This window comes from Erithacus rubecula (genome assembly GCF_903797595.1).
Source record: "Erithacus rubecula genome assembly, chromosome: 3".
NCBI lineage: Eukaryota > Metazoa > Chordata > Aves > Passeriformes > Muscicapidae > Erithacus > Erithacus rubecula.
The window spans coordinates 85,154,451-85,168,741 of record NC_136689.1 but is presented as its reverse complement, the minus strand read 5'-3'; the positions used below and the strand labels follow the sequence as shown (position 1 = coordinate 85,168,741).

Genomic DNA, 14,291 nt, shown 5'->3' with positions numbered 1-14,291 from the left:
ACTCAACTAGAATTATCCACCCTGCTCCTCCATAAAATGTCTGGAGACCTTGTTGCAAATATGTTTTCTATTACATCTCCTTAAACTCATCACTTAAAAACTTCAGGAATCAAAATATTTTGTACCTGAAATAGCTATCTTAGTTCCTTATGTAATTTCTTTCAGTAAGAAATTATTGTATTTTATAAAAGAATGACCCTGTGGACAGGCTTCCTTCCTCTTTCACAGCTTGCATTAGTTTTCGCAATTTAGTGCTGAATATTGCCTGAGGAGTACCAGCACCTTTCCAGCAATTCAAAGATAAGAGTCCAAAAGGGAGAAGCAGAGCACATTGTTTGTAGGGAACCTGCTAGAGAACCAAAGAAAGAAGCTCACATGGTCAGCCTTGGGATGTTTGCAGAGATCTGCAAGTAACAGATGCGTCAGTTCACATATCTACCCTCTATTTTTGTATATGTTTGTACAGACACATGATTCTGAACTTATACATAACCTGCAGAGAATATTTTAAAATTTTTAAATCCCAAAAGCTTGAAATTAAGCAGTACTATAGAACCGACATAAGTACATCCTGAAGTGTGCATTTCAGCTTTGATAATACCCAATTCCCTTTTTCAGACATCTTCTGTGTGGATTTTTTTTTTTTCTCCTTCAGGTGATTTTACATAGATGAGTAAGATTTGTGGCAATCCCAATACAGAAAGGAGCCCAAATTGTTACATTTGTCCATGGGGTGTGAAGGATGCTTCTTTTCTCATACCATAGGAGAGGGAGTATGGAAAAAAACCTGCTAGGGCCTGATCTACATAAAGCAAAGAAAGTATTTCACCGTTTGTGTTTAAGACAGCATCACACAAACCAGCAGTTGTAAGTTGGACTCACAATTAGTAAGATGACTCTCAGACTAGAGAGTTTTAAAACACATCAATTTCATTAATAAACCAAACTTCCCTAAGTTGTTTAAGATCCAGCAAAAGAAAGCCAGTACATTCCTAATACAGTGTTCTAGGTCTGGAAAAGGGCTTCAAGGTCAAGACTTGTCTCTGATAAAAGACATATCTCAAGGTGATCTTCTGAAGGGTAGATAATGATGCTTGGACTGCAATACAGATAACACTGGAGAAGAGATGGATAACACCAGCATTATGATCCAATCCTTACAACACTCACAATTCCAACAGATATTATTCCCAAGGTAAAAGATACAGTAGCACTGAAATTCCACAAGTCTAAGTTATAAATGAACTAAGCAGTTCTCGCTGGCTGCTGATGAACAGTTATTCTTCAGCAAGCCATAAAGCTTTCATGCAGGTACAGCCAAACAAGAGAAAATGAGCTCTCATCATTTTTAGCTGGCTTATAAATCTTCAAGTAAGCTGCCAATAGAATGGTTGTGAAAAGTGTGGTATGAAGTGATAGCGAAATGTGATATGAATGATGGTGAAGAGACTCGTATGAAATTGGTACAACATCAATGGACTACATGGGTGGTGATGGCAATTAACAAGATCCTAAACAGGTTCTATGAATTGAGCAGAAATATAGTATTATATTAACCACTCTACCCTAAAATAATTCCTCAATTCTACAATTATGTGAACAACAAGGACAATAAAATAGAGAAATTCTTCAGTGACATGAGAATGTTCTGGCAGCTGCCTCTACCTGGGAACACAAACTCTGAATGGAATCCATCAGGTCTGAACCCACAAAAACAATTGTACAGCAAAGCCCACACATGCTGAGTCAAACAGCAGAGTGACTTAAGATGACTCAATAATAAAATTAGTTTTGCCCATTCATAAGCCATCAAGATGATGTTCAGCCACCATATCAGTAGATGTAAATTAGATGAAAGTTATAATTATTTCAGAAAGCACAATATTGCCTCAAAAATAAGCAAATCAATATTTCAAACCTGCAAAGTGTCTACAAGACAAAAGATCTACACCTCATTTTGTACTTTGGCAGACAAACCTATCGGTGGGACCTCCACTTATACAGGATGGTGTGAGCAAGACAAAATACCTAAACCTAGTTTTTCAACAACATCCATGGAATTTCATTCCCTTTACATTTCATAGAGAAAAAAAAAAAAAAAATCATTTCCTTGCAATTTAAATGCACCTACCACAGAACAGAATTGTCTGTCCCACCTTGGCCCATGCTCTTTGGGCTGTCTCAGCTGCATTTGCTCCTCCTATCCATCTCCTCTCTGTATCAGAGCAGCTCTGAACAGACATTGTCTGGAAATGAAGGAACATGCTTTCCCTTTCCCCAGCAGAGTGGAAAGTGTTTCCAAGCCTGAACTGCCCTCCAGCCCTGAGGGACTAACATTTCTTGAATTAAGGACCAGTCATTGAGGAATTCCACTTTGGGCAGGTAAAGAGTGGCAGGCTACACAAATTTTAAAGTACAAGTCAACTCATTAGGTCTTATGATCACCACTGACTACCAGGACAGGTGTTGGAAAAGCCAAAGCCAAAGCTTTGTACTAGCTTTGAGCATGTTCTCTGGTGTAGTACTCACAAGGCTGGCAGACAGCTGTGAAGCATTTCCAAGCAGACTGTTACAAATATTTCTGAGTAACTGTCATTCAGTAAGACTTTACAGACATTGTTGCCTCCTTAGAAAAAAGATTGATGGAGAACATTAAATCGATACAAGTCCAAGTTTATCCTTGGCTTCAGTGCAAGATTGAAAACCAGGCTTCAAGCATTTTGAACACCTTTGTACTTTCTTCAAGGTCTGCAGAGCACTGGCCAAGCTTGAAAATTCTTGAGCTGCTCTAGGGCCTCAAAAATATTACCTGAATATTATCTAGTAGGTGAGATAATAGAAAGATTTTTTCTACTAAAATCATTAAAAATAAGGTTGCATGCTGTCTGGGGTCCTCTGTCTGCCTCTAGTAGATGTCATAAAAAAACCAAATAAAATTCCAAGACTGCTGTTTTGCCAACATTGAACTCCCACCTTCAAGTCTCAGGGGAAGTTCAAAGATTTTACCTTTTGCATGATTAAGAGCCTTATGACCTCTCCAAAGCTACTATTGCATAAATATATAAAAAATAAGTCCATTTGCTGCAAGCAGGTCTAAGCTTTTGTCTTTGTCATTTGAGAAAGTAGTATGATTGCATTTTAGTGTGTTCCCATGCAGCCATAGACATCAACAGCAATTACCACTATAATCCAGGAGTTAATCTACCAGTCAGAAGTAAGATTATTCTGATCAAATACAGAAATTCTCATCAATGCAAGTCACCATTGCAAGGCTCCAATGGTTCTGAGATTTAGGGTGCAATTCCTTTAATCTGAAATCGGATGACTAAAATAGGTGAGATTAATCTCATCCTGTTTCTCTTCCTGTTTCTCTCTAGTGACAATACAGACAGCCCAAGGTGGCTCCTTCTAACACACATACAGGAAGAAAGGCAAATTTCCCCTTACTCAACAAGTCTACAAGCTACCAATATAAGCTCTGTCTCCATAGCAGACACAAAGACATAGCAATAAATGTTTTTATATTAGGAAGCATTGATTCTGTAGAAACTGTTGGCAAAGTAATTTGAAATGCTGAGTGGTAATAGTTTTACACGTCCTAAAACAAGAACAATTTTAGAAAATGAAGAAAGTAGACAGAATGCCTAATTGAAATTGCCAAACAACAAAACCTACCTCTCCACCTCACTTACCTGAAAAGACACATTTCAAAAACCTTAGTTTTTCAACTCTTACAAAAATAAAACCTGGAGAAGTTTCACATACAACAAAGAGGCAAAACTATTTAAATAAAAGGCAATACCAGCAGTAAAATAAATATGAATAAACTGTCTTTGAGCTTGACTTTGTAAAAAAAAAAAAATAAATAAGGTTTCCAATTTTCACAGAAACTCAACTACAGAACAGCCAGCCTAGAAAAGGGCAAGGAACCCTGTTAAATTAAATATCTACTATAACAACCTTCTCAGAGATTTATATACTAGAGTAGCTATAATGGCAAAAGGAAAGGCAGGATTACTTAGGAGGTTCCTTTCAATCCTATGCTCCTAATTTGAGCTTCTACTAAAGAGCAGAGGTCAAGCTGATCAAAGAGGAAACAGTACCAGTGATCAAGTAATTTTTTAAAAACTTCAAATCTCTTCTTTCCCTATCTCAACCCTCTCTGCCTTCACCTTACCCTAAAACACTAGTGCCAGGGAGACTAAGCAGTTAAATCACCTCTGTCCTGATAGCAAAAGATGAAGAAGACAGCTTCCAATCCCTCTTCCTTCATTGAACACAGAAAGAATGCTAACAGCCATACAACAGAAAATAACTCCAGCACACAGCAGCACTACCCTTGTTGATGCACTATATGGTACCTCATTTCAAAGCTGAAGGACAACACAGCTACACAACTCTGGTAAAACACTTCCTTTAGGAAACTATACGTTATTATAGGTATTTACCATCACTAACAATCAGAGATAATCTAGGAAACACACATTACTTTGATTTGTAATGCAGGTTTACCTTACCAGAAGAGTTTGTTTGTCTCCCTTGAGCAGAGCCACACAGCATAAAAAAATCCCCCGTGCTGCCGGGTAGGCAGCAGCTAAGAACTGGCTGTAATGAGAAGAGAAATTTCACCTGGGCCATACAGGAAGGCTCTTCTCCTCTTTGGGAGGATAATCAAATATCAGAATTAATGAAAGCAATGCAGCAGCACCTGTGAAGGTGGCACTGACATTCAGAAAAAAGGATTCCTAAGGAAATTTTCTAGGCAAGACTGTATACTATATAAGAGTATATGTTGCTTAAGTAAAATAGAAATTTTTTCCACTCCCTGCACTGCTTTACACTATGTTCAGGAGGGAAGAGGCTGGGACTGGAGGTGCCTGTGGCTGCATGAAACCTGCATGTGAAAGGGTTGCTGGTAGCAGGGGTAGAAGATGTTCTTATGTAAGGCAAAATGCAGAAAATAGCTCAGCTACAGTCTGGCAGGGAAGACAGGAGTGTGATGAGACCAGGGAATTGTGAGGGGCTGCTGGTGGGAATAGGGGAATTAAGGTGGTGGATACCACCACCAAGGGGATGTGTTTGTGCAGTGCAGCTCAAGGTGTTCAGAACTCCCATTTAAGTTTGACTAATGGACAAGTTTCTTCAGGCAACTACTGATGGAAAAAGTCATTATTCAATGGAGTAGGAAGTGGTTTAGGACAGGAGTCATATGCTTCAACTGTTTTGGGTGGACCCAGACTGATTTCACTGACCAAAGTCACATTACTTTTAGCTCAACCCTATGACAGAAAGCAGCAATGATTCAATCTGTGATGTAGCTGAAGCCTTGACTCAGTGCTCCTGTGAGAAGATAGTGTGGACAGTTTGTGTGAGTTGTGATTGCAGAGGGACTGTCTTTGTATAACTAACCTCTCACCTCACTAATCACTAAGAGGCTCATGGGGGCAAATCATTGAACCTAAGTGACTTACCAAACCAGAAAAGATAAATAGGAGTGGCTTTGTATGATCCACTCACAGGTTGAAACTAGACCAGAACTCAAAGAAGACTGGACTGACATCAATCAAACCTCATTATGAAGAAAGAATATGATGTTATTAATAGGAAAGGATATGTAAAGTACCCCCTTCATAATGCTGCTGAGCTTGATGAGTAGGTATATAGTGAATGCATAGGTTATTTCTGAACAAATGGTTCTTCAAAAATCACACATCTAATGTTTTCTGAGATGCTAAAAAGAACCATTGCTGCTCTTAGTCAAGTTCTTCCCCCCTAATTGCAATACAGCTGCTATTAGCCAATTCCCCTGGCCTCTCCAGCTATCACAGTAATCTGAACCTAGGATAATGTTTTCACTTTGTTATTTTTTCCTGTAGACAAAATCAGGAGCATTTCCTTTCTGACTGTATGACACAGGCTACAGACAGCCTGGCGCCAAAGCTTTCTGCAGATCAATATATTTAATGCATTTAAAGACAGTAAAATCTCCCAGGTTAGTCCTGGGTTGCTTGAGGAAAAAGAAAGCCAAAAGGATAGGGAACACTGAAGATAGGGATTTAATATTTAATTTGCTTACTTAAGGAGCTCTCCATTTTAACAAAAGGCCTAGTTAAGTTACTTTGAGTTTCAATTTAGAGCATTTTTCTTAAAAAATGGTAAATGTGGAGAAAAATTTAATGTATAAAGTGGAGTCAGATATACTGAGACACAGACTGGTGAGAGGCTTGTTTATATGCATAAACACAAAACAATTAAGAAATGCTAAAGATTGTGGGAACAAAAATATTATCAGTTCCATCATACCAATTTCTCTCTTCCCATCTCCCAAATTTTTTTTTTCAGTTGAAAATTGCTTCAGTCACTCTGGCCTTTCCCACTGACTTTCCTCATTTACTTAAGTTGCTTCTCATTTTCATTAACCTTCAATCTTTATTGCTCCAAATGACTACTTTTGCTTGTCAATAAGTTTTACTTCCTCTTAAATACAACACATAGAGGCAGTCACTCAAGTGAGGAAACCATTCTCCTATGAAGTACACCAGAATTGTTATTTTTTTCATTCAGCCTCAAAAATTCCACAGGCACTTCCTTTTACCCTACCTACTTCCCACCTTCCATTCAAAAAAATTGTCTAACAAGAAAATATGAATGAGCCTCACTAAAAAATCTGCCATCCTTTTTAGACTCAGTTCATACCCACCAAAAAGCATTATTATATGCATTAAAACTTATAAATACCATTGAGAAATTGCTGTTTTGCTGTCAATCTTCAAAATAATGGTACCCCAAGTTTACCATATGTCTTGCAAAGCAGAAGCATTTTTGTTGGTTACAATTGGAAGAGCAACTTATTAAACTTCAGTTCTATGCACAGCATTAAGCTGCCAAAAACAGTGAATAAAATAACATTTTCCACCTTAACACAGTATTAACTACAAAGCTCACGCACACACTGCTTTAAATGCAAATATTAATTATTTCATGCTAATATTTTAGCAAGAATGAGTGCAATTATTTAATCAAAGTAGATGCAGTGGGAGGTAAGCAAGAAGAAGTAGCTGTTACTGGTTTGTGGGAAATAAATTTAGTCTTCTCTTGTATGAATTAGGTGGTTAAAAGAGAAATGTTTCCTTTCTGTTTCATCTAGAGGTCTGTGACCTTTTGGTTAGTTCCAGTACACTTGTGCTTCCTCCCCAAGTCCAGATTAGCTCTATACTTGTGAAGTGTTTACAATACTTTTAGAGGGTTTTGATTGAAATTTGGGATGTGAGATTCAAGGTACTTCACACAATTGTTAAAGTTAACATCAGTTATTTTGCTCTCTGAGTGCATCTCATTCTGCTAAAGGTCCTCAGCCTTGGTGTGCTATAGCACTACAAGAAAGCTGGTCCTTGCTATTAATTCCAGGACAGTCTGACTACAGCAGCTCTCGGGAATGGCATTTTATTCCTTTGTAGCAAGTATATGCTATATATTTATTACATATGTATAAGCATATAAATTATATCATCTGGGTACAGAACAGTAGAACAGGAGAAAATTAGAAGAACAGCTTCAGGTTTTATGCATTGTTGTCTTGTACTTAAAATGGCAGAAATCAGCTGTGACTATTTCACCCTGGGACCAGGTCTGCCTGATGCCATGTCAGAGCATAGGGCAGCAGCCCAGCTCCCTGCAACTCTGCCTATCAAGTCAAATTGCACATGCTCTGCTTCATCCAGAAGCCTTATGTGATACCTATTAGGGTTTCTAAAGAACTCAGTGATCAAAAGAGTGATGATCCCCTCTCAGAAAAACTGTCTGCTTTGGGCCCTGAAGCCCAAAGGTTCTTGTGGTTCTTGTGATGGAAAAATCCAGCCTGGAAATGAGTAAGCAATAAAAATTTTCACATTAATTCACTTCGCAATGTTAACTCTCCTCTATATAAACATCTCAGTGAATCAGCTCTTCTTAACTGCTTGCCCCCTGCTACTCAGCAATGCACAACAGAGTATATGTATGCATTTTAGAAAACAGCACCATTTCCCCTGTGGCTATTCTTCCTTGTGACTAGAGAAAGCAGTATTTGCCCACATTTTCTGCAGGAAGGACTGTAATATAACATAACACTTACATGCTAAAAAGGCAAAAATATGTACAATGAGAATAAAAAAAGGACCATTTCACCTAACCAGGACTTCAATCTGAGCTGCAAAGTTTGTTTTGAACTTGCATTTTCAGGGATCTCAGCTGTAATATTTGTGTCTACATTAAAGGCCTGAAACTTCACACATTATTTCCTAGTCGATGAAAATATCTGTTCTAGCTCTTAAGTTTAAATATGGCATATGTAACACTGTAGCATCTAGGGAGCCCAAACAATATGGCTATAAACTCTTAAGAAGGGAAAGACAAGGAAGGAGAGGTTGTTGGGGTATTTCTGTATGATAGGAAGTGTTTCAACTGTCTAGAGCTTTATGATGGATTGAATATTTATAAATGTTTAGAGGGAAGGCCATCAGGACAGATATCCTGGTGGAATTCTCTTATAGACCACCCAAGCACATTTAGAATAGAGCAGGGGAATTTTGCATTAGATATTAGAAAACATTTTTTCACTGAAAACTGTAAGCTGCCCAGGGAAGTTTTTGAGTCACCATCCCTGAAGGCATTTAAAAGACATATAGATGTGGCACTGAGGGATCTGGCTTAGTTGTGGACTTGGCACTGTTGGGTTAATGGTTGGATTTCATGACCTCAAATGTCTTTTCCAACATTAATGATTCTGTGATTCCAATAGAGACAGAAGAAAATATACTCTGCCTCCAAAATTTGAACTCTTTTATATGCTAGTACTTTATGTAAAAACCCCAGTACATTCCACTGGCATAGGGACCAGAGGCCAATTCCCTTTCTACTGTATATTGGAATGGTTCAACCAGCTGACTTCAAATAGGCCATGCTATTTAATTCCAGTGAGGAGTTTGCCCCGAGGGTCTTGCTAACACTTTTGATCATGAACACTAAAAGGGTAGTAATCCTCAAGCTCAAATGAATTTACACACTAGATTTCTATGGCTCAGAAGAAGCAAAAGCTGTTTCAGTCTACTGTGAAAATCAGGAATTTTGTCTAAAAAATGAAAAAACCAAACAGTTTTGTCAAAATATGCATGTATATGAGGGTTCCAAAATATAAATTATTCACTCCTAAACATAGGGCTAAATATTATGGATGGGAGCCAATAGCAGTGCTTGTCTAGAAGCTTCTCATAAGGAAGGCAAGTGCTGAAATCTTGAAACTGTGACCCATGCAAAGCTAAAACCCACTGAAGCCACCAGGACCATTCACCTTGCTGTGGGGTGACCTATAGCTCTGCTTCACAGTGCAAGATGAAATCTCAAGTATCATGAGGCAGCTGATACCACACTTACTTTTTGTAGCCAAGAAATGAGTTACAACAAGAGACTTTAAATAACAGCAAGATGTGAATCACAGAATCACAGAATTGTTAAAGTTGGAAGGGACCTTTGGAGATCATCCAGTCCAACCCTCTGCTGAGGCAGGGTCATCTAAATCAGGTTGCACAGGAATGCATTCAGGTGGGTTTGGAATGTCTCCAGTGAGGGAGACTTCACAACCTCCATGGGCAGTCTGTTCCCTGGGCAGAAGGGAACAATGTAAAGAAGTTCTGCCTCATGTTGAGGTGGATCTTCCTGTGGTTTTATTTACAACCTTTACTCCTCATCCTGTCACTGGGAACCACTGAAAAGAGTCTGGCATAATCCTCTTGACACCCACCTGTAAGTTATATATATGCACTGATGAGATCCTCCCTCAGTCCTTTCTTTTCTAGACTAAACATTCCCAGCTCCCTCAGTCTCTCCTTATAAAAAAGATGCTCCAGACCCCAAATCATCTTTGTGGCCTCCACTGGACCCTCTCCAGCTCCTCCTTGTCTTCCTTGTGCTGAGGAGCCCAGAGCTGGACACAGCACCCCAGATGTGGCCTCACTAGGGCTGAGCAGAGGGCCAGGATCACCTCCCTCCACCTGCTGGCCACACTCTGCCCAAAGCACCCCAGGATCCCACTGGCCCTCCTGGCCACCAGGGCACAGCTGGCTCATTGTCAACTTGTCACCCACCAAGACTCCCAGGTCCTCCCCCACAGAGCTGCTCTCCAGTCTGTCTGACCCCAGCCTGTGCTGGGACTTGGGGTTTTTCCTCCCCAGGTGCAGGACCCTGCACTGGCCCTTGTTGAATCTCACTGGGTTTCTCTTTACCCAACTCTCCAGCCTATGGAGGCCCTGAATGGCAGCTCAGCCTTCACATGAATCTCCCACTCCCGCCAGTTTTTTAACATCAGCATAAGATGGTACACAGTACTTCTGTAGGCCTAGATTTATTGCACATATTTAATTATTATTCTGAAGAGGAGATAATAACCAAACACTGATTAAATTAATCAGATATAAAGAAAGCTGTTATGAAATTCTGAGTGACCTCTGATTCAAATGGGGACTGCAATAGCCAGAAAAATGCCAGATGGCCAGTTACTACTGACTCTACTACTCTACTCTGCTGACTGAATAGAGCAACAGAAATGTGTCATGTGGATTGCCAGAACTTAAACTAGCTATTATAACTCAGGGAAAAAACACAAGTTTAATGTGAACAACTCCTTTCCTAAAACAAACACACATCTGCTCAAAAGACATAAATATCAGCCTCAAAAAATATTAAGAAAGGTAGTACTGTAGTTATGGCTTCTTATAATTTCCTGGAACAGCATTTTCTCACTGGTTACCTACCTTAAAAACAAAAAACAAAACCAAAATGAACAAACAAACACCCAAAACCCAACCCAAAACGAACAAAACCAAAACAAAAAAAACCTCCAAACAAACAGCAATGTAAAAGAAGTAATAATAGGTGAAAAATATTACAGCAATGAAAAACTTGCTCAAAAGACAGAGAAACACACTAAAGACAAAAGACAAAACAGACATCTTTTTTTACCTAACCGTTTCTCAATAAAAGTAATGTTTATGATTTTCATTTGGCTACAATTTTTTAAAGATCTCTTGGAAGCTTCTATTGTATTGTTGCAGAGGAATAAAAAAATTGGCCCCAGTGTTTTCAAGGAGACAAAGAATCTAAAGAAACACAATAATATTGCACAATGGTAAGGAGAATGCAAAATACAATACCTTCAACAGAGTATAATTAAACTGTGTTAAACATTTCTATGAAGTGCATCTATAAGCCATAGTTAGGTCAAAACAGTGAAGATGACAATATATTTTTTCTGTTTACATTAACAGCACTCAGTGAAGTTAACATGAATGTGAATTCAAACTCCCACAGGAAATAAAATCTAAGCTATTTTATCCTGCAATAGTCTGGTAACAACACTTGTGTGAAGTTACTGTATCACAAGACTCTCACTACCATATGTTGGTAAGAGAATAAATCTTTATTTAAATGGGTTCTTGATCAAGAGGAAGTTAAGAGCACATAAAAATTTACACATCTACATATGAAAACTGTCACCAAAAAATTCCATTCTCACTCCATCTTTGAAGTCTCACAAACAACTCCACCTTAGCAACAAGATGTTCATCTCAAGTTCAAGAGCCCTTGTGAGCCTGAAACAGCACCTAAGTCCCAAAATCTCAGATCTGGTTTATTTTCTATGGTGCAGCTGGAAGAAGTAGTATCCTGTACTACACAAGCATAAATTGGAACATTCACTTGAGTGTGAGGGATCCCATTTCCAGGCTCTTCCCACCTTGAGGCAGTGTGAACACTGCCTTTCCAGCAGAATTACAAGCTGGTTTGGAAAACAGGATCTGGGACTGTTTCACTACACAAACTACAGCCCTGCCAGAGGGAAGCTGCAAATTTCATTCAGCTGGAAGGACGCAAAGGGAGGATAGCACAGCCCAGTGGCTGGGTAACTTGGAAAGGGAGGGAAGAGCCATTGGTTTCACACAAGTAACAAGATCCCACATATCTGTTGGGCAGCTGTGGTGACCACAAATCCTGACGAGTCCTTTTAAAAAATCCTGCTATGGGGACCTACCTCTGGAGAAGGTCCTGGACTCCACAGCCTGAAGGCACTGGATGAGTTTGGACTCTGGTCAGCCTTTGCTATGGGCTATTTCAAGGCTATTTCTGCTGTGTTTGCAGGTTTCCACCCAATTCTGGTATGCACTACAGAGGGAGATTGTGTATCCCAGCTCGATGTCTTTATTGAGCCTTCCTGGGTCTGGCTACTGAAGACACCTGTTTCAGCCCTAAATATGGCAGCAGAGAAGCACAGAGGCTACATCCTGCCCTTTGTTGTCACAACTAAAGCATTACTGGCCCAACAATGTAAACACATCACAATTCTCCCACCAACTGCAGTGGGAAGTGTACTGCATCTTCTATGCTTTGATTTAACTCTCCTCTGCATCTTGCAGCTGAGAACAAAAGTATTGTCCTTGTGACAAATTTCCTTACTGTAATAATACAGACACTAACAATGAAGGAAAGAAAAAACACTGGAAAAGAAGTGCATTACTTACACAAAACAATAAACCATAAATCACTACAGTGACAAGATTAAATGTGAAACCTCTAATTACATGTTTAATCATTTGCCAACATCTTATTTTCTTGAAGTAATGTTCATGAAGCTTCAACAAGATTTGAATTTGAGGCTTGTTTTCTATTATGTGTGAACTGCAAAAGTAATACACATAGAAATTATTTAAAGAATAAAAAAAAGTTTTAATTCTAATCCTCAACTATGTTGATGTCTTACTGAACACCTTTATTGCTCTTGGCCCACATTTAGTGACACAAAACACATCAAGCCCGTCACCATTGCAAAACTACTATATGAAATAAGGTAGAAAAGTAAGAGGCAAATAAGTGGTGGCTTAGGAAGTAAGTACTGTATTAAAACAAGAGAGTGTAATAACATTGTTGAGGAAGACACTTTTATTTGTGGAGTATGGACAAACCTGTGCCCCCAGGCTGTATCTGCTCCATTGTCTTTTCCACAAGGAGGCAAGAAGCTGCTAGAGTAGGAAAGTGTCTCATCAGCACCTAAACACCTTTTCCTATAGATTTTAGAATCCTGATACAGAGAGCAGGGCTGGTGTTGCTGTTGTCTTCAGATTGGCCAAGGGAATTACCTGATTTCTGTAAAAATTCTGTGCACCAAAGTCATCTTCCAGCACACTCAGAGGAGTACTTACTGAAAACAAAGTAACCCAAAGCACAACAAAAAGCAAAAATAGCAAATTTCTCCTTGTTCTAACTGGAACATGAGGCAAAGTCCAGACAACCTTTGCATTTAGACAGATGCCCTCAAAGAATATGGAGTCAGAAAGTGCAGACTTTTGCCAAAGTCAGAATATTGCTTAAGAAAAACAGCCTAATATACTGAACACATCACCTAATATGAACTGTAAAGGCACTGTTGTACTGCTAGGTTTTGCTTCCCCTATAAGAGAGCAGTTGGAGTTGAAGGAAAAACCCTGGAGTGCCTTATATTTTGTTTTATCATGTTGTAGATTTTGGTAAACTGTCTTATGGTTCCTAGCCAGGGTGGAACTTCACACAGACAAAACTGTAATTCAGCAGCTTTTTTTTTCCTTTCTACAAACACATTCAGTCTGGGCCTGAGTTGCAGGGAAGATGGGTTTGTTGTACTCATGCTTTTCACTCCAGCAGAGGGGACCAAAGCATATGGGGCCTGGCCAGTGTTTAGGGTGCAGAAATGTGCAAATACAGTGGGGAAGAAGCAGCCACTCCATTGGAGGAGGGCAACATTTTTATTATGCCTTTTTTAGAGTCCCAAACCACCAGACAGAGAACTCTGAGGTTATCTTTGGGTCATATTTTCTTCCATGATCATCTATTTCTATTTGCATAATCCTTTTGAAAAATAAGTCATCCTCTGTACATGTAGTTCTTGATTCCCTTCAATTGTCCTGTTGGTACTTGACAGAACCCCTGACCCACTGCTGTGAACTGGGGGAAATGCTCCAGAACCTGCTACATTCTCTGCTTTTATCACCTTTTGGAGTGGGCAAAGCCAGGCTGAAAAGGGCATCATTTAATCAGGTTCTGACTATGACATAAGGCTACTGCATGTTTACCTCTCAGCTAGGTAATTTTTCATTTTTTTATTGTGTTTTGTAAGTAAGAAAAAGTTGTTTAGGAAAAGAAGGTAATACAGGCCCACATCCATAGAAATCTAAGTACAGTCAGCACTGGAAAAATGAGTTTTCTTCTTTTCTGTCCTCTTTTGGATCTCT

At 39.2% G+C, this 14,291-nt stretch overlaps 1 protein-coding gene across 10 annotated transcripts in view; it reads right to left on the bottom strand.

The window, feature by feature from the left end:
• LOC306800413 (poly(rC)-binding protein 3-like) overlaps window positions 1–14,291 on the bottom strand; it is a 492,346-nt gene that overhangs the window by 373,625 nt on the left and 104,430 nt on the right. The window lies entirely within an intron of this gene.